Source organism: Podarcis tiliguerta (genome assembly GCF_965153285.1).
Source record: "Podarcis tiliguerta genome assembly, chromosome: 4".
Taxonomy (NCBI): Eukaryota; Metazoa; Chordata; class Lepidosauria; order Squamata; family Lacertidae; genus Podarcis; species Podarcis tiliguerta.
This window is the reverse complement of record NC_139537.1, coordinates 23,888,503-23,909,158: the sequence shown is the minus strand read 5'-3', so window position 1 is coordinate 23,909,158 and position 20,656 is coordinate 23,888,503. Positions and strand designations below refer to the sequence as shown.

The 20,656-nt window shown below is 43.0% G+C and overlaps 1 protein-coding gene and 1 long non-coding RNA gene across 12 annotated transcripts in view; one reads left to right on the top strand and one right to left on the bottom strand.

Moving 5' to 3' along the window:
- SPATA13 (spermatogenesis associated 13) overlaps nucleotides 1-20,656 on the top strand; it is a 100,506-nt gene that overhangs the window by 34,854 nt on the left and 44,996 nt on the right. For 2 of the 11 annotated variants that reach the window (XM_083436130.1, XM_083436126.1), the window contains exon 1: nucleotides 16,413-16,725. The exons of the other annotated variants lie outside the window; for them this stretch is intronic. The gene's annotated coding sequence lies outside the window, so the exon portion shown is untranslated. Of the gene's footprint in view, nucleotides 1-16,412; nucleotides 16,726-20,656 lie in introns of those variants that run through there. 11 annotated transcript variants of the gene reach the window in all.
- On the bottom strand, nucleotides 15,062-16,281 carry LOC310675842. The gene is made up of 2 exons (XR_014510225.1): nucleotides 15,891-16,281; nucleotides 15,062-15,169 (listed from the first exon to the last, which is right to left on the bottom strand). It is a non-coding gene; the product is annotated as an uncharacterized lncRNA (long non-coding RNA).

Sequence of the window (20,656 nt, the reverse complement as noted above, 5' to 3'; positions counted from 1 at the left end):
TTTCAGATCTTATTCCTGAGGCTACTGTTGTAGCTTTGTGAGAAAACTCTTAAGTCCCCAAAAATGTTTGCACACAGCAAAGAAGGAATATTTTTTACTTCTTAAGTGTACAGACATACAAACGTTTGTAACATCTACTGAACTTTGCTCATTTGTTGTGACAAGTACTCTTAAATAGTTTATGATTAAAGTTAAGCATAAATGTGAATGTAACTACAATACTTCCCCTTCAGTGTTTAGTATTGGGCTGCTGTTATTATTATTATTATTATTATTATTATTATTATTATTATTATCCACCTTTTTTCTCAAATGGGACTCAAGGTGGCTTACAGATGAAAATAAGAACTGCTAAAAACCTAGAAAAAATTCATTAAAAAACAATTAAGCATTGATGGAATTAAAACTACATACATATATAAAATCTATTAAAACCATACTAGTAAAAACAGCACTGCACCGGACTACTTACACACCATACATTTAAAGCACATTATTCCCCCTCCTCCAAGAATTGTGGGAGCTGTAGTTTGCTAAAGGTTCTGGGAATTGTAGCTTTGAAAAGTAAACTAGAGTTCCCATGTTCTTTGCAGGATGTCTGTGCTTTAAATGTATGTCTTTTAAAACCAGACAAACCTTTTTTGTTCAAACCAGTGTCTAAGACTCTTTTGGACACACCCCAACCTGGGCTAGCTCCCAAAGAGGATTGTCTGTACTGTGTTTGCAGGTACTTCTGAGAAGAAATATTCTTTTTGTAGGCTGTTATCAGACACTACTTTGTCCACAGAGAGCCTCAAATTGGTCTCTTGGTGGCATGTAATAGATAGAGAGCCTTTTGTTAAGACAAGGCTCCACAACAGTGGGCCAAAGTCTTGCCTTCCTCACTCAGTCATCTAAGTAGTGCTATCAGATACGGCTAGACTACTCTGTTTATAAAAAGGAAGGCTAGGCTTAGCTCTCCACAACTGCTTGTTGTCATACAGAATAAGTGACAAGAACATTTGTTGTTATTACAAGTTGTTGCCTTAATTAAAAAAATTACCCAGTAAATTTGAGGAGTAGAGGGTTTCATAGTTAAAGCTATTCCAATTAGGATTTTAGCCTTCTTTTAAAGTCCTTGGAGGGGGAGTACTTTGCTTCCTTGCCTAAATATTTCTGCAGCATCCCCCAAGTGTTTATCTTTCATCTGTCTCAGCAGTTAAATCCCACAGCTGTTAAGATGAGAAGATAAAGGATGTTATTAAAAATGGGAGAGCAGCACATTGCACATAATCAGATGTATCTAGGAAAAATGAAAATAGCACATGTAAGCAGTTGCAAGCCAGGTAGAGAGGAGCAAATAGGTGTTGGAATATTGGAGAACAAGGATCGTCAGGTCCCATTCCTTTATTTGTCAAAACCATGAGCCGGAACAGGTCCAAACCTATAAAAATAAGCTGCATTTTCCATTCCCTAGCCATGCTACCATTCCATAAACCATACTATCATGTATCACAAGAAAACCAAAGTCTATGATTCTGTTAGGAAGTAAGTGTTCTAATATTCAGAACTGAAACTGTAGGACAGTTGTCTTGTTAAAATAAAAAGACCATATAAAATCATTGCCCTCCAAGAAGACTTGTTTGTCAGGATGAAAGATGCAGTTACCATATAGGAACACAAGAAGAGCCTGCTGGGTGGGGTCCCATCTAATTCAGCATCTGAGCATAACAGCACTTTCCCGTCCTGCGGTTTTCAGGAACCGATATTCAGAAGTGGAAGTAGAACATAGTGTCATGAGTTTGTGGATGCTAGACACCCTAAATTCCTGGATTCAGTAAATGTTAGTATTTAATCAATGCTTGGAGTGTTATCTTGATGCCATTTCATTATCTAATGAAATCCTAACAAAGGTTACTTCTCCTCTTAGAAGTTAAACTTCTATATTTATTTCTTCATCGAATGAATGAGTTTGTGGAACCGATTCCCATCTGCTTTAGGAAATATATCTCATCATTTCACCTCCTTAATCTGCATGTCCCAGAGAGAAGTCAGCCCTTTGTAGAGGAAACCAACCACTTCGACATCATGTCCTTTGGTATTCTGGCTCCTTGGTCTGTTAATGGTAGACTTAGTACTTTGTTCCAACTGTAGATAGAAAACAACCCATCAAAGCAACAGTAAGAAAATCTTTAGTGGTCTCATGCTAAAACATTCTCCCCAGTTAGAATCTTCGCTAGTGTTGTCACACAACCATGAGAAAAGGTAGCAAGAGGCAAGGCAATGTCTCCTCAGTTTGTTTGGGTTACTACTGTTTCCCCCATCATCACTTAAGAGACTGGTTGGCCCATTCAAACTGGTCTAATAGTTGGGTGGCCTTAATTCTCAGGTGTCTGTGGAGTTCTTTTGGAAGGGTTGACTGAAAATGCACCTGGCTAGGATCTCTTGTAATTCCTCTCCAACTAAGCAATTTTACCAGCTCATTCACACTGCTACAGCAACAATGCCAGAGCGCAAGTGGAGAAGGTCCATGGTTCAATCTCTAGCATTACCAGATAAAAGGATATGGTAGCAAGTTGTGGGAAATACTTTTTTGCCTAAGATCCTAGAAAGCCATTCCCAGTCTGAGTAGGCTTTACTGGGCTAGGTGGACAAGTAGTCTAGAAGGCAGCTTCTTATATTCTCTATGTAGCTCTTCATAATTAGTAGATAATCCCATCCCTGCCTGAGCCACTCACAACTTGCATAATATTTAACTAGGCATCTGGAGGCAACAAATCCCTTTAATTAAATGAATTGATTGGTTCACCCCTCCTTTCCTGTGGATTTAATTTAATGTGTACAACAATGTGTTCTGTCCTCTCGTACGTGATACTAGCGTAAAAATAATAATTTATGAAATAGAATCCTAAATTATGCTGGGCTTCGCCTTTGTTTGTTTTGGATGTTGCGATTTTGTAAGTATATATTTAACTTGGTGATCTAATACACCGGTTTGCACTAATGTGTTACGCATTAACTCAGGTTTCACATCTACGCAGGGCTACTGCTAGAAACGACAGGCTCTCGACTCCTGTGTCCTCATCACCTTGTAAGTTTCAGCCAGTGAATACCCAGGCAACGGCGAGCATTTAATGATCAGAAGCCAAACAAAACAAAATTTGTGCTCCCAGTGGAGAAGGGTTCATTTTGCAGCTGTGAGATACTTCCATGTCCTGAGGAAATCAGTAGACTTTCACTCCACTGCTGTCTTGAAGATTTAAAAAATGTTATGTAGAGCATAACTTAATGAGTTTCAGAGCTTTACTATTTCCTTCTCAGTCGTTCTGTTTTAATTTCTTTCTTTTTTTAGCAGTGTGGGGTTTGGGTTTTGTTTTGTTTTTACATGTGCCAAAGTTCTGCTTTCGGGGCGGGGGCATGCTTTGGAGTTATCATTCTTGCCGCTGTTTCTAGGGAGAGGCTTGCAAATGTCTCCCTTTCAGGCTTTCCTGGCAGTAGGCGACTCTTGGGCTATGTGTGCAGAACGGCTTCATATATGCCAAGTTTCAGCTTCCTGGATGCTCTGGTTGTGTGGTGCAAAAGTCAGAGGCTCCTGCATGCACTGTCACTTCCCACACACATCTCTCTGTCCTCCAGCCAGCCAAGCAAGAGGCAGAACCACAGTGCAAGGACATATTCCAGCCGGCAAAAGCACTCAGGGAGGATATAGTGCTGGGCCACTGCAGCATGGGAGGAGGGGGCTTGGCCTGGAAAGCAGTGTGACCTGGGATGAGTCCCAGGGGCCAGACAGAAAGCCCTAGAGGGCCACATTTGACTCTGAGCCTGGGATTCTCCACACATGTGTGTTGAGTGCATGTACGTGATCCAACAATATCATGTGCAATATATAATTGCTCACCCGGTATGGAGAAGGCTCTTTTGCCTTTTGACAGCCGCATGATAATTCCTACTGATGAACCTTTCTCCCAGCATGGGTATGCAGTGATGGGGAGAGCTTCTGCTAAATGATGCCCAGTTGGTAGCTCTTAAAAGCTCACATCCAATTCTAAGGAGGAAAAATGGCAGTAGCAGCCCCCCAAATTCATTTCCTTTAATGTTGTGAAAAAGTGTATGTGTGGATTGAACTCAGGACTGGTTTAATGCAAGTTCACTCATTACAGTGGTACCTCGGGTTAAGAAACTGTTCTTAACCTGAAGCACCACTTTAGCTAATGGGGCCTCCTGCTGCCGCCGCACCGCCACCGCGCAATTTCTGTTCTCATCCTGAAGCAAAGTTCTTAACCTGAAGTACTATTTCTGGGTTAGCGGAGTTTGTAACCTAAAGCGTCTGTAACCTGAAGCGTTTGTAACCCGAGGTACCACTGTACAGTCATACCTCAGGTTAAATATGCTTCAGGATGAATATTTTCGGGTTGCGCTCCGCGGTGACCCAGAAGTAATGGAGCGTGTTATTTCTGGGTTTCGCTGCTCACGCATGCGCAGATGCTCAAAATGACGTCACGCGCATGCGTGGAAGTGGCGAATCACGACTTGCGCAGAAGCGTGGACGCGGGTTGAGTTCGCTTCAGGATGTGAATGGGGCTCCGGAATGGATACCGTTCGCATCCAGAGGTACCACTGTTCTTGTCCAATGTCTGCTAAACTGACATCTTTTAAAATTTGCACAGGAGTCACCATGATAATAACTTCATGCCTTAAAAAACACACAAAGCAAATCAACTGTTATTTCATGCAGCGGTAGTATCTGCTACAGAGATAAATACCAGTGTGGTATTTCTTACAATGCACATGTAGAGTGTGAATGACCGTCCTTAAATCAGGGGAAGGGGACCTCAGTTTAGTGGCCCAAATGTGGTCCTCTAGCCTTCTCTATCTGTCCCTAGCGACTCTTCCCATGCCACACCACTCTCCAGCCTTGTGTCACATCCCCTGTGAGTGCTTTTGTCTGGTTGGAATATGTCCTTGAACTCTGATGATGATGACTGTTGCTTGTCTGCATGGAGGATAGAGGTGTGTGTGTGTGTGTGTGTGTGTGTGTGTAAGAACTAGCCTACTGCTCAAAGGTAAATCTTATATTCACTGCTCCATCCACTTTTTCCCCTAGCTCCACCCACTGTTGGAATCTGGCTCCCAAAAGGGAGTGTGGCCCTTGAGCTGAAAAAGGTTTCCCAACTCTGCCTCAAATGCTTGAATTTCTTTCTTGCTTTAGGGTCGCTGATGTCTGGCCAAGAGTATTTTAACAGGTGCTTATATTTCCCTATGATGTTTGGATATTTGCTGCAGGAAACAAGCACAATTACCACACAAAGTGCTCTCAGTTTTGTGCCCAACTTAAGTCAAGGGAACTTGGATACTGCCAGAATTTGCTCCCTTATTCCACATTTGAAAGTTGGAGACTGGAATGTTTAAAAGGTCAGCATTACGAAATAGTTCTTAAAAAACAGATGCACTGTTTCACTTGCAGGAAAACAAAGCAGTAAAGTGAATTGCAACCACCCCACTTACTTTAATCGGTCCAGAAGTGGTACTGGGGTGTTGTATTCTGAAGCTCCTCTAGAAGAAGATTGTTTTGCTGCTTGGTGTTGCAGCAATATTAGAGCTATACAAGAGGGAGAAAATCCTCTCTCAAGCCGCTTTCTCCAGACTCTGCACAAATTTTGTAAACCTCCATGTTAACCGGGGTAGAGAATAGTCTTTAGGTGACAGGTAGATATGGCGGGTGAGTTTAATTGCACTGATTGGTGGCATACAAATGTGATAAAATAAATGAATGTGATAAAATAAATGAATCAAGACTTACCTGTTGTAGGAATGTGAAGTTATGCACAGTTATGTTTGTAGGATCCACCTACGAATTATGAAAATAGAGTGCAGTGTGGAATGAGCTATGTCAAATGATGGATTTTTATTGAAAAGGTGCGTTCACTGTGGCAGGGGTAGGGATGGGAGCTGGAAATGAGAGAAAATTAAAGGGTGGCTGAAGCTTCAGTTGGCTAGTCTAACAACTAGTCCTTTTTATCCATATGAAGTTAGATTTGCTGAGCTGCGGCTTAAAAGAAGTCAAGGATATAAGTGGAAGTTTGTATAAACAGCGGAGGCTCTTAGTAACAAGGAAAGGCTTGCCTCAATCTTTTTACTGTAAGATTAGAGCAAACACTAGTTTCCATACATGAGTATGTGGGAAGCAACTTTTTCCTATTAGCCAATAATCTATTTGGGATGGCAGTAGCTAATGGAACCAACTTATTGTAAAATATTAATTTTCTTTTGCCCTGTATATTGTTAAATATTAATATTTTTGTTTTGTGTAAATAGATGGGTTGCTTTGACAATACATTCATATCTCATTTTAACATCTAAATGAATAAAGCATGAATTGTAAATGTGATTGTATGGCAACATTGGGTACACACCCCACAGGGGGGCAATTTGATTTTTAAGGGGGGCAATTCAAGAATGAGTTATTAACAGTTAATGGCCTTTTAGGCTTCCTCCATGTGAATAGGAGTTTGCTTTGTAGCCGGTTGGACTTTTCTCTGCATGAACCCGCCATAGCGGAATAAAAACCCAGTTGCTAAATTGCCTATTATTATCTTTATTATTTATTAAATTTATATACTGCCCTTCATCCTGATTGTGTGTCGTAGGGAATGCATATCATGCAAAGTCATTAAAAAAAATTACTTGTGACATACTACTAGTCCTAATGTGAGTGACTACTCTGTGTGGCATTATCAGTGTTGCTCTATTTATCCCATGCTACTTAATGCGGAACATGTTGGGTTTCTAGGTTGCAACATTTTACAGGGGAAAACTTGTTTTTAGGATTACTGGTTTGCAACCCAGAAAGCTAAAACGACCTGCATCCAAGCAAAGAAAGCTGCAACTACCCACATCTGGGAATTAGTAAAACTATATGCTAGTTCCCTGACAACCCCAAGAGCAAATTAACACAGTGTTATATACTGGAGGGTATGTAAAACTTTCTCTAAGTTCCATTTACCTTTAGACTTTGGTACAGCAGGCATTTGGAAAGACTACAGCATGGTGCTGAAATGTAATTATTTCCCAAAGCATAAATTTACTAGGACTATGGACATACTGTTCCTCAGCAGCATTCATAATTCCAAATGTCAGAGCATTATGAATATAGACTGCTGAGGCGACTATTTAGTGTGACTTGTTGAGCTGCAATATAAGTGATTGGAAGTGTTGATCTGCCACCTGGGCTGACTACTCAATTGTAATACCTAAACCCCTAAATTGCAAAGGGCTTTTGAACATATTAAGCATATTTTTCTTGGCTTGATGCTTTTGGAATAATGTCTCTGTCATCTGGGGCCGCTTGTTACAATGGTCCACTTTTTACTCTCCTATTTGCCGGGCTTCTACTCTTTCGTGGGAAAAGCAGCAATGCTTCCAATACAGTCTGTGAAAAAGATTTTTCCCACTGTTTTATAATGAAAGCCTTTTTATACAAGCCTCGCCTGTGCTGTGAAAAGTTACCCAGATCTGACAAGAGGCACAATCTGCCAAGCATTGCTTCTCAATGGCTCTGGTTCATTTCCTTGGAGCAAATGTTGGATCCACCGTGTGTAAGGCACTCCTGTGGCACATAGAGCTGAAAAGGTGGGGTGGGAGCACCTGTACGTTTAGAATGAGATGAATCAGGCTTTCCTTTCTATCCGAAAACAGGTTTTACAAGTACTTGCTATTAAGGTCCTAACAAAGGTTACAGTGCCAGTTGTGCCTATTAAAACATAGCTAAATGCCTTTTACTGCCAATGCAGAGAATGGGTCGGTGGGTGTGCTCACATGCACACATGCATGCTTAGCACCTGTGCACATCAAAGCTCCTGCTGATGGGCCTGGTTAGGTGACTCCCACCCATACTGCTTTTGCATCACAGTCAATAAAGGATAATATTCCAACCATCTCAGGAGCCAAATACAGCACCGGGAGTTTACATATAATTCCCAGCAACAGATCGCAGATCAGCCTATATGTCATGAGGCTGTATCACTCTGCGCAGCAGAAAGTCCCATGTCTTCAGAACTGCAGTTATGAAAGCGCACAAGGAGGAATTCTTTGGATGGAGAACTCCAGCGGAAGGGAGTACTCTGCAAGAAGGAACACTTTGCTAGTTGTGCAAACAGTCATGGTCAACAGCAAATATAGGAGGGGCAAATGGATAATGTTTGTCACATCTCAGGACCCTTGCAGGTGTACTGCTGCAGGACACGATGCAGATACCCTATGGAATTGCAATTCTGCCGCAACAGTGACTGCAAGGACCGGCTGCTCCATACAGGTAAGCAAGAGGGACTTGCCAGTTTCCTGAACTTCTTCCATCTCCCTCTCCTCGCTTTAAAGTATGCCGAGCACTCAGACATGGATCAGAGTGTCTCCTCCCATACCCTTTGCCTTGCAATGTGGGGAAACTGCACTGGTTTAACAAGCCTTTCTTGCTCAAAGGGACGCAAGGCATATAAGTGCTGTGGGGACATGGGAGAGGGGGCTGCTAGCCACAACCCAGGGAATACAACTTACATGGGTTAGGGTGGGTTGTGGGGAACACATTGGCAGTGAACACCATGCACTCCCTTCTTCTTAATGGAATTGTTGGCCAATCACTCACGACTCTTTCTTCCTTACAGGATCAGAGCCAGGGCACATGGAGCAGAAAAAGCTGTCACTGGAGAAGGGGGTACCAGTGCAGCTCATTATATTTCATGGGTGAGTATTGGCTCAGTTGCTATATTGTCTCCTCCAGCAGGCTGAATTTCCAAAATCTGAGGTGTAGCCAATGAAGTCCTACTCTGTAGACCCGTTGAAATTAATGGAACTAAGTGAGTCATGCCCATTAATTTCGGTGAGTCTGCTCTCAGCAGGACTAGCATTCCATGCAGCCCACTGATAGCTGTGGTGGTGGGGGTGCCAATAGGAGAATGGGGGCTGGGGAATGTGGAGCAGAAGAGCACAGAGATACCGCACTCCTTCTTGAAGATGCATTTGCCAAATGAGCACCCACTCATTCATCTGTTGCAATAGCTATTCGTTATTTGTTCCTACGCCCATGTCTGTCTTGTCTCTCCACAGGCCACCAAGTAGCCACTGAACACGCACAGGGGAAAGGATGTTTCTTACCGCTACCAGTGCAGAACACCAGGCCTCCAGCAGCAGCAACCAGTGGGAAACCTGTGTTCCTACGTGGGGTTGCTGCCTTTTAAGTATCCCTGGGCTCCTGTGCCTCTCAGAAGCACATGACAGACAGAAATGCAGTAGGGGCAGTAGCACCCTTGATGGGGATGCACTGAGCTGCCCTTGTTGCTCTACTGCCCGTCGTGTCACACAGAGTGGCAGGAGTCCTATAGCCAGTAGCAACCCCACGTTGCTAGGATGCTGTCAGAACTCCCTTCAACACTGAAACTGTTCAATAAAAGCTTGTGCCAGTGTCCGCTGTGTTTTTGTCCTGTTGATGACTGTCCAGCGTCTTCACTGTGGGAAACTCACAATAGGAGGAGGAGGGCACTGGGCTTTCCATCATCACAGCCCTTGTAGGCTGACTGACTGTGCGGGAATCAGATCCACACCTCTCCTTTTACACTGCATTGCTCTGTCCTACTGCATTGCTAAGTGGCTGGATGTGTTTCCTTCTGTGAGCTTGCTTTTGTAATGTGTACTCTTCCCTGTCCAAGTGGCTCTTTTCCACTCCCCCTGGCTAAATGGTTGTTCCCTAAACATAGACACCAACATATACCTATTGTGTGAAATGTTACAAAAGACATCTGTGCACATTCTCAGAGCTGGCCCACCCGTGAGGCTGGGTGAGGTGGCCTCTGCAGACGTCACCCTCCCGGAGCGGTGTCATCCTGTTTCGCTGCCCAGAGTTACCGCTGGTTCCCCCAGCCTTTGGAGGCAGAGAGGGACTGGTGACAAAGCTATGCAGAATGCCTCCCCTCCTGCTGAGTCGGTGAGAGGGGAGGCACTCTGCCACTCAGCTTTGCCACTAGGCAGGAGATCTCCTACCCACCCCCTGCCCAGCAGTGTCCAGCAGTGTGATGGAGCTTTGCACCAGCTTCTTCTGAATGGAGGAGCCCATACAAAGCCCCGCTGGCAGGTAGGAGGGGAGGGGGGATTGGGAATAGATCTCCCCACCGCTTCCTGGCGGAGGAGTCTCCTTATGGAGTTTGTGCCCAGTGGGGCATTTCACCTCGGGTACTGAACTGCCATGGGCTCCCTCTCTGCATTCTTGATGTTGTAGGGACCTTGTTGTGGATAAATTGGCACTCCTTCCTTTGGTCCTAGCTATTTTCCTGACCAAAGCAGGGGTGGTACATGTTTTTAAGCCCAAGGGTTACATTCTGTGGCAGAAATGTCCACAGGGCCACACGCCAGTGGAGGGTGGGGCCAGGTGTAAAAATGAGTGGTGCAATGCAGGTGATGCTTATCTTTCTACACTGCGTTGCCTATACATATAACTCTCTCCATCTGAGAGGACCTTTTCGGTGGCTTCTCCCAGATTGTGGAACTCCCTTCCACCTCTCTGCTTTCCTTTTGCCAGCAGGCAAATACGTTTCTGTTCCAACAGGCCTTTGGCCACCAAGCTGGCTGTTGCAGCAGGGTCTTCTGAGGGTGTTGTGCTTTGTGTGTGCGCGCATGCGCTTCTAAATGGTTTAATGTGTTTTCAGTGCTGTTTATAACAGGGTTACCATTTGTTTTAATATTTATACTGTGTGTGTGTGTGTGTGCCTGCCTGCCTGTGTCTGTGTGTGGTTTGCATTTGCCTTAATTTATGCTGTGAGCTGCCCTGCACTGAGAGAAGGGTGGAGTATAAAATAAATAAATCCAGACAAGCTAGAGGCAGCACCAGAGTTCAAGACATATACCAGTCAGGCAAAAACAATCAAGGAGGACACAGAGCAGGGGTGGGGCCTGAAGGTAAGGGGTGGGGCTTGGGGAGACTCTTGAGGGTCTGATAGAGAGGTGTGCAGAGGCACATTTGACCCCTGAGTCTAAGATTCTGCATCCCTGCATTTAAAGGGGTATCCCAGGGGATACCAAGGAATTTGAACCCCCATCAGAGGAGAGCCCTGGAACCTGTGGTTGCTTTTCTCCTAATGCCTAGGACACAGGAGTCTTGTGGTAGGGTGAGCCCTTATTGACTCTTTTCTTCTGAGGGCATCCCATGTGTATGGGAGGAAATAGAGAATGGGTTCTGTTGACACCAAGTGTCATACCTAACCATGGTGCAACCTAGGTGTTACATAGGTATTTCTGCCTTCCCTGCTTGGTGTGAGTAGAGGGCAATGTCATGAGTGGTGGACAATGGTAGAGTCACTAGTAGTAGTGTGGATTGGTGGGCAGTATTGCTGCATTGTTTCTTCTTCACATTGGCATTGTCTTGCTTTCTTCTTTGCTGCTTGGAGTGCATTAGGTTGCAACTCTACTATGGCAACGTAACATTGGCACAGCCATGGCACAGTGGCTGGCCATGTAGAGTCTGTGAGAAATCAGAGGCGTGAGATGGAGCATCTGCAAAGCTAGAGAAGCTAAGCAGAGAAGCCTTTTTAAAAATGCAAGTGTGGGATTAATCTCACAATGTTGAACGCTTGAGAAATATGTGCTGAATTAGTCATTGGGACATCAAAGAGAGTTTTAATGAGATTGACATTTAAACCATTTCAGATCATTGTACAAAAGAGATTTTAGTCTTTTTAAAAAAACAATAGTTAATGAACATAGAATGGAGTAATGGTTTTCCAGCACTGTTCTGGGAAACACCAGGTTCCTTGGAAGCTCATGAGAGATTCCTCAGTGAGAAGGAGTGGTGGACAAGCTTGCTGGAGATGTATCTTCCCTGATATGTAGGTTCACGTACGGTGCAAGCTCAATATGTACATAGCTATAGTAAGGCCAAACAGGCCTGTTCTGGGCCTTCCATGAACTGAGTGCACTCCCTAGACCAGGGATACCCAATGGTGACCTCCAGATGTTGTTGGACCTCATATGCCATAGTCTCTGGCCCATAACCCATGCTAACTGGGGTTAGGGTGTTGTAGTGCAGTGACCTATTTAGGGCCCTATGTTGGCTATCCCTGTCTAAGATAGTAGTACCAGCAGGATAGGTCTTTGGGACAGGTATTTTGTGTTACTTCACTTAATATGGTTTTACAGGGAGAGGGATCTTTAGATAGTAATGTGTATGACTTAAAAATAAGGTAAGCCAGCACTCTTGCTCATTCTACAGACTTGGTGTGGTATTCAACTAAGTTTTACTTAGCGTAGACCCACTGAAATTAATGAGCATGACTAAGTTCATTATTTTCATTGGCTCCTCTGAGCAAAACTTAATTGAATACCACCCCAAGTCCATAGAATGAGCAAGAGTCCTGGCATACACATTACTATCTGAAGATCCCTTCCCCTGTAAAACCATATTACGTGAAGTAACACATATTAATTACCATCTAAAGTGCTGCCCCCAAGACCATTAAATCCAGTGTGTGTATTCTGGTAATACTTTAAGACTAGAGTAGTCTTTCCCAACCTTAGGTCCCCAGATGATGTTGGACTACAATTCCCATCATTCCTGACCATTGGGGTCATCTGGCTGGGACTCATAGGAGTTGTCGTGAATCAACTTATGGGGACCCAAGGTTGGGAAAGACTGGAAGAGTGTAACCCCGTTGCACCACTATCCTCATGAAGGGGTTTCTCAACAGACAAGTCAAGGTAGTAAAGACTCATTGAAACTTGAAAGGCTGGAAACTTCCATAACAGAGGAGAGAAACTACTGGTTGAAATTTTCAAGTCTTCCTTGTTGTGAATGGCTTTGAATGTTAAAATGGGGCAAAGGGAACAGGAAATGTTCCGTTTGTCAGACTTTAATGTGACTGTGTCACACTTCCTGTTCCTCTGCATTTCCATCTTGTGCAAAAAAAAAAAGTTATTTTTCATATTCCATGCTGAGGGGACTGCTGCACATGATCCTGATACAGGGTCACAGCTTGTCCATCTCTCTGTTAGGTTGCAGTCGCATGCTCACTGACCAGGAAGTAAGTCTCATTGAACTTGTGGGACTTACCTCTGAGTAGCACATGCTCAGGATTGCACTATAAAAGCTGTTTTACACCAGATGGAGATACAGGGCAACAAGCAGTGTGAAACTCTTACATTTCCTGTTACCTTTGCATAAGCCGAAGAGGCTTAGAGGGAGAGATGATGGACATGGTAGGAGCTACTATGCATGACTAGAGCTACTCCGCCTGCAGGGGCTGCCCCATCCAGTGACAAAGCTCATGTCAAGGAAAATAGATGAAATATAAACCCAGTTGAAAGTATCCCTGCATCTGTAAATGGAACTCAAAGTGCACAGTTAAGCACATGATTTTGGTGGGATTTAACTTTTGCTGTGTCTTTTCGTACACATCTAATTGTCCAGAGCCTTTCAACATAGCAACCGCAGAGGCAGCTAAGGTAACCAGCTTCTTGCCAAATTCATTGGGGTATTTTTGTTGCATCATGCAACAAGAGCAGTTATGATGTTGCAAAATGCTTGTGTTGCTGCAATGTTCTTCTCTTGCTGCAATATTGCATGAAAAGAAACTGCAAATCTTTCAGCAAGCACACATTTGTATGCAATTTTGAGCAGCCTTTCAGACTGCAACTCTCATCAGCTCCAACCATTATGACTAAAGGTCAGGGATGATGTGAGGTGTCGTGCAACAGCACCTGGAGAATGTCAGCCTGGGAAAGGCTGAGTTAGAGAATAATTTGTTAGTTAAGCATAAGAATGGCTCATTTAGGCTACATACATGCTATACCTTTAAAACACATTTGAAACATTCTTTCACTCAAAGAATGATGTGCTGTAGTTTGCTAAGGGTTTCTGGGAATCGTACCTCTGGAGGGCTAAACTACAGTGCCCAGAATTCATTGAGGGAATGAATATGTTTCAAATGTGGTGTAAAGGTAAGAACATAGGAATAGCCTACTGGATCAGGCCAATGGCTCATCTAGTCCATCATCCTGTTCTCATAATGACCAACCAGACCATGCTGAATGTATATAGTGTGTATACAACCTAAGAGATGTGTTTGCTGGACAAAAGATAGGTAAATTAAAGGGATCCCTGACCATTAGGTTCAGTCATGACCGACTCTGGGGTTGTGGCGCTCATCTCGCTTTATTGGCCGAGGGAGCCGGCATACAGCTTCCGGGTCATGTGGCCAGCATGACTAAGCCGCTTCTGGCGAACCAGAGCAGCGCACAGAAACGCCGTTTACCTTCCCGCCAGAGCAGTACCTATTTATCTACTTGCACTTTGACGTGCTTTCGAACTGCTAGGTTGGCAAGAGCAGGGACCGAGCAACGGGAGCTCACCCCGTCGCAGGGATTCAAACCACCGGCTTTCTGATTGACAAGTCCTAGGCTCTGTGATTTAACCCACAGCTCTACCTTCAAAATGTGGGGAGTTTACAAATAATTCCACACATACATTGTATAGTGCAACTTTTGCCAGTCTGGTGCCCCCAGATGTTTTGGACTACAAAAATATTTGTGAAGTCCCAAACATCTGGAGAGCGCCAGGTTGGCAAAGAGTGGTAAGGAGGAACACTTAGAATAAAAGGCTGTGGGCGTTCAAGATAGGAACCTGCCTTATATGCCCCCTCTTCCTTCACTTGGAACATTGTTTCCCGTCTCCTGGGATAGGACAAGTTTAAAACTAAAACAAATACTTAGAAATATAACTTTGCTAGATTAGACCAAAACTCCATGTAAATCAGAAAGAGCCAGTTACTATTGTTCTTTCTATCTCTTTCCATCTGTAACATGATTCCCCATAACCTGAAAATGCTTTTCGTTTAGCATGAAACCTATTAGCCATAATTGCTTTTAAAACCCGGTTATGGAAAACCAATCTGTGAGATTAAAATTTGAAGAAACTCGACCACTTCCATTTATCTGTTTCTTTTCTTCTTTTACATGCATGGTTTCTCTTCCCTGTTTTTAAGCATTAAGTCATAAGTTGAGACAAAAAAAAAAAAAGGAAAGAAAGGTAGAGTTGCAGTCTGCTTAATTAGAAACAGGAAGTTTTCTTTATATTTGAGACACAATGATCTATTTATTAGAAACTGCTCTTCTGTAGTATGGACCGTTTCTTCATGTCAGGCTGCCTGAATAATGCCTGTTGAGGATGGGAGAACAATAATAGTGTCACAAGCAAGCTCAAGGAGGGTATAAATAGCTTTCTTCCAGACTGAAAGGCTGAATCCACCATTAAGTTGCATGCAGCTGCACGGGTGAAGGTGGGTGGGTAAGAGCAGCTCTGACAGAATATAATGGTAACCTGGTACACAGAGGTCCTGTTTCTCAGACTGTGTCACTCCACAAGGCCTTTGTTCCCCAACCTAAATTGCAGCTCTGTGCCAAGCGGAGTGGGGTGCAATAAGCTCTCTGCAAATATGAAGAAGCATGGTACTGAAAAAGGATAAAATCTCCATTGCACTTCAACCATTAGTTCTCGGGGACTAGTTAGTTTCTAACCTTGACTTCATGGATGTTGTTAATTGAGAGCACATTTGGGGATCTTTAGCAAAGAGTTAGTAAGTTCTTTTTACACACTTCTTTCAATTTAAAAGGGCAATCAGGCAATTTCATAAAGGCTGATTATTAACTCATTTTTCACATTTACCAATTCCTCCAGAATTGAACAGGTGGCTCTTTAAGAGATGGGGTTATGAAAAATATCTGCTTTTAATGACTGCATTAGGACATAGCAAAAAATGTTTTAATCGCAAAATAAGCATAGACAAGATCAGAAGTCTTCATTTCTGTTTTTAACTAGCTGCTGCTTAGCTTTATGTGCAAAACCAAACAAACTGTGATTAGTCTTAACTATGGCTTACTGCAAGGATGGGGAAAGTGGATGCATGGAGCTGGAGTCGATATCTGAAGGGCCATGGGTTGCAAATCCGTGGTTTACTGAAAGGAGACGTTTTTATACTGTGGTTCATGAAGCTAGCTTGCTTTAATAAACCATATGTGAGGAGGCACTTTCACAGGAATTCTCTTGCCCACAGTCATGTTCCCGCACTCCATTTTGCCCAGTTCAGCATACTTCACCACCTGTCTCCTTTTCCATCTTCTCCCTTATCCAAACATCTTCATTCTGTTTCTCATCCCCAACCCCTCAGTGTCATCTCATTTCATTTTATGGGACAGACTCCAAACTGTTGATCTTCACAGCAGGCTAGGTAGCTTCCTTGCAAGTAAATTCAGAAGTGAGGAAGGCATAAATCAGCTTTGTGGCAGATCAACTCCAGAACAATCTCACCAGCTGGGGCTGTTTTTATTCCATTCTCCTTGGAGACGTGAGAGTGGCCTCTGTTACCTGTTTCAAGAATGTTGAGAGTGGGCCTGGACATTCTCAGCTGTGGCGTGAAACCAAGTACTGAGGGAAAGTCCTGAAGTTTTCTCCCCGAGTGGGCATTTTCTGACCCCAAACCTATTTTTCTGCAAACGTCTGGAGCTTGAGGACTGTTATCAAACCCTGAATCAATTATATTCATCCAGAGGTCGTGATTCTTAGCATACCTACTGTCGGTTTGGTATCCCATTTTTTCTCCGTCACATATGGGCTCCCAAAGAGAGAAGAAGAATACTGAAGTTCGTTGAAGAAACTTAGGTGAAAGTGCACAGAGCAAATGCAAATATGCAAATGGAAGAAAAGATGAAAAAGTGGTAAGAAAGCTGTAGGGAAGGGAGGCAGTTTACTGTTCAGAGTGGAATAATGTGAAAGACTGGGATTATTGAGCCGGTTGAAGCAGATTCCCCCCCCCCCCTTTGTAATCCACAAGAGAACACTTTTAATATAGACATCGACTTCATACAAGACATGTGGTTTTGGTTCGACTCATGGTCTAGTTGTACATTTTCCAAGAAACCCCCCCCCCAAAAAAAAAAACTTTTCAGACATTCACAGAAGTTCCCAGGTGGAATATTTCCCATAGGAGAAACAGATACAGAGTTATCAGCACTACCTTCTTTCTTCAGAGAGTCTTTCCAAAGAGTTTCTCTAACCAGGGAAAGGGTGGGAACAAGACTTGATAGCCACCCGCCACTGGCGTTTATTTACCAAAGACATAGTGTAATGCGACACCACTACATAGAACCAGATTGTTCATGTTAAAACACAGTTTCAATTCAAAAACAAAAACCCAGGACAGTAAAATGGGGGGGAAAACAAATCTTATTTTAAAAAAGGAACTAAAATTACTCCAAAAAGCAACTGAGTTGTCTTACCATCTTCACATCCAAATTTTTTTAAAAATCCCAACAAGAAAGTACAAACCCCAAGCGCTCTCCCTTCATATTTAAAAACGTCTGTGCCAAAAAACAAAATTTCGGCATTCCTGTCAATCTGTACGTCTGTCTCCCTGCCACGAAGCTGGATCCCATTCATCATACGGCAGGCTCTTTCGGCGACTTCCAGGGATTCAAATCGGACCACGCCGAACCCTTTGGACTTGCCGTTCTCCATTTTGATGTCTGCATACATGACGTGGCCACACTCATTGAACTTGTCTTTCAGCATTTTCCACATGAAATCAAAAGGAAGATTTCTCACAAAAATGCGGCCATGGCCTTCGATACGGCTCTCCTCACATGCTCTCCATCAGGATCCTCCTTCACTTTCAAGGGCCGCCCGCTGAGGCTGTGCTTGTTGAGAACCTCCACAGCCTTCTTCATGCTCTCTTCCATTTTGGACTTGACAACAGCACATCCCCTTGACTTTCCTTCGGCGTCCATTAAGAGCTCCATGTATGTTACCTCACCAACGTTCTCTTTGACTAGATCTTTGAGGTACTGCCACTTCACATCAAAGGGGATGTTGGTAAGGAAGGCTTGGTATCTTTTCGAAGGGCTGGCATAGGGCTCAAAGCGACTCCCTCCTCCACGCTTGGAACTTTTCTCCTTCCTTTTCTCGTTCTGGTTTGGCTGTTCGCCTTCACTCTTGGGGACGCCATCCCCGACATCGTTGCCAGCCCCGTTGACCACCGCCATCCCTCCTCCGGCCAAGGCCCCAGCCTCCGCCATCTTGGCACCGCCCTCCGAAACTGCCACAGCCGCCACCATTTTCTGCTCCTTCTCAGCCCGTCACCCGCGTGAACCGTTCAAGCAGATTTATGTATATTTCTGCTCTACCACAGATATATAGCCTTTTGGTAAATTACTGTCTGTCAGACTCTGGTCTCTCGCTGTGAAATGGGGAATAATAAAGATTTATTGCACAGGTTTTTGAAAGGTGAACACAATAAAAGCTAAACAGTACATTGCAAATTAGAAGTGCTATATAAAGTATTTACGGTGCTAGGGATTAATATGAATTGCTAATATCAAAACACATTTGCATTTTTAAAATTATTTTTTCTTCTTTTAGACAGAATCCCCCCTTCAGTATAACTTGTTTCCCGTCACCTTTCTGTAATCATTTCACACACTGCTTCAGTTTGTAATCCTCTTCACTCCTTGTCACATGCATATTAAACCTTCTTTAAATCAGAGATTTAAAATTTTAAAACATGCCTTTCTTTTTGTTGCTATAAATACCAGAGACCATCATTAACACACACTAACAGCTCCTTTGCCCTTTACCAATCAGGATTTTGTTCTCCAAACTTGTTCTGTTTTTTAATGTCTGCACTTGATTCTCCCACACTTTATGATGTTTGCAGAAGGGTTTATTGAATTACATATGTTATTGTTCAGCTGGGGACAAAAGAACAGGTTGCAAATAATAAGAATGAACTGCAGCTTTTTAGAACAACCTACAAAAAGTGATTGTTCAGTTTCTTGTACCTCCATTGCTTAGGTGCAATGCTTGCATAACCCTCCTGACATTACTTAACCATGCTTAAGCAGTTGTGAGCTGTCAGGGGTATCACACATTCCTTCCCTGCCTCCCGCTTAAGGAGATGCCATCGGTCTTCACCACAGATGATCAGCAGTTCCCCATGGTTCAAATTAGGGTTTTTGCAACCAGGATTTGAATCCTAATTTCAACCCCTACTGGTAGTCATCACTATCAATATAATGCCTAGCCTGAGTTAAACAGTGGCTAACAGAAATTCCCATCCCAGAAGGGAGAGGTGGAAGAAGGGTATGTGCAGTCCTGCAACCTGTGTCCAGTTGTCAAACCATGGTTTGATGATGGCTGGTGCTCATAGACTCACACCTTCCTCTGCTTCTCCTGTCCCCTCCCCTGGTTAGCTTCAACTTAAATTTGAACCATTATAACCATGGTTACCACTAACCATAGTTTGCTTCTAAAATCAGAGACTGAAACCAAGATCTGAAATTGGTTTCAATCTCTGGTTTGAAAGCAAACTACAGTAAACGATTATGTTAATGCATGTGTAATCTGGCACTGTAGTTAACACTACCGAGGAAAGAGACAGGGTTTCAGAGTGCTGATTCCCAAGTATATTCCAGGTTCCCAATAGCATGTACAGAGCCTGAATCATAGAATAGAAGGGATCCTGAGGATAATCTAGTCCAATCCCCTGCAATGCAGGACTGTGCTGCTGTCCCTTACCTTGAACCTGCAACCTTAGTGTTATCAGCACCACTCTCTAACCAACTGAGCTAGCCTGCACAAATTGATTGTATGTATGATATATGTATATACAATATATATTGTTTCTGAAGTTATCCTGAATGTGTGTAATGAGAAGGCAGTTTCAACATGCATGAGCAAGACTCCCCACCATGTACTTGTATAGAAACTTTGCATATTCACCAATGTCTCGACTACCCTTTAGAACAGGGGTTCCCAAACTGTGGTCTGTGGACCACCAGGGGTCCATGAACTTCATTCAAGTTGTCCTGCAGCATGTCTGTGGATTTGTCATCGTACACAACACATCAGTTGCATTAAATACACATAATGGTTTTGAACTGTACATTATTGGTTCTTTTATTTCTTATATTTTATTTCATAGAATTCATATTGTGATGCAGAAAATACTATAATATGACAATTGCTAAAACAGGTATAAAAACCTATCAGTTGCCTGCCATTGGATAGGCTAGATCCTTTGTGATTATCAAGTGGTTGGTCGGGGTGGGGATATGAGAGCCACTGCATTAGAACATGTGAAATTTTAGAACTCAGAACAGGCTATTTAATTTTCAGGTTTTAAGTAAAACATTTCTGCAAATGAGAACACAAAGTTCTCAGTTGTGCAGTTGACAGTACATGGGCAATTAACAGCAGGTAATTTATATGTTAAAATATCTTCAGTTTCCTCTTCCTCCAATGTGGCTATTTCTTAAGCCACAACCAGCTTGAATTGACTCAGCAGGAACTGCGATAAGGGCAAGATTTTACAGGGGGGTTATTTTTTCAAAGTGCAATCCTATACAAGTCTCCACAGAAGTAAATTCCATTAATTTCAGTGAAGCTTACTCTTAGGTAAGTGGGTATAGGATTGCACCCTTAGGCTGCTGCTTTTTCAAAAGATTTTTTTTTTAGGTGTAGCAATTTTGCAGGGTAATATGAACCACACAACACTCTTGAGTTTTTAATATTATTTTTAAAGAAGCTTTGCAAAATTCATTTTCGATATGATTTAAAATAAAATCTTGCAATGTTTCTAATGTTGCTAGATTC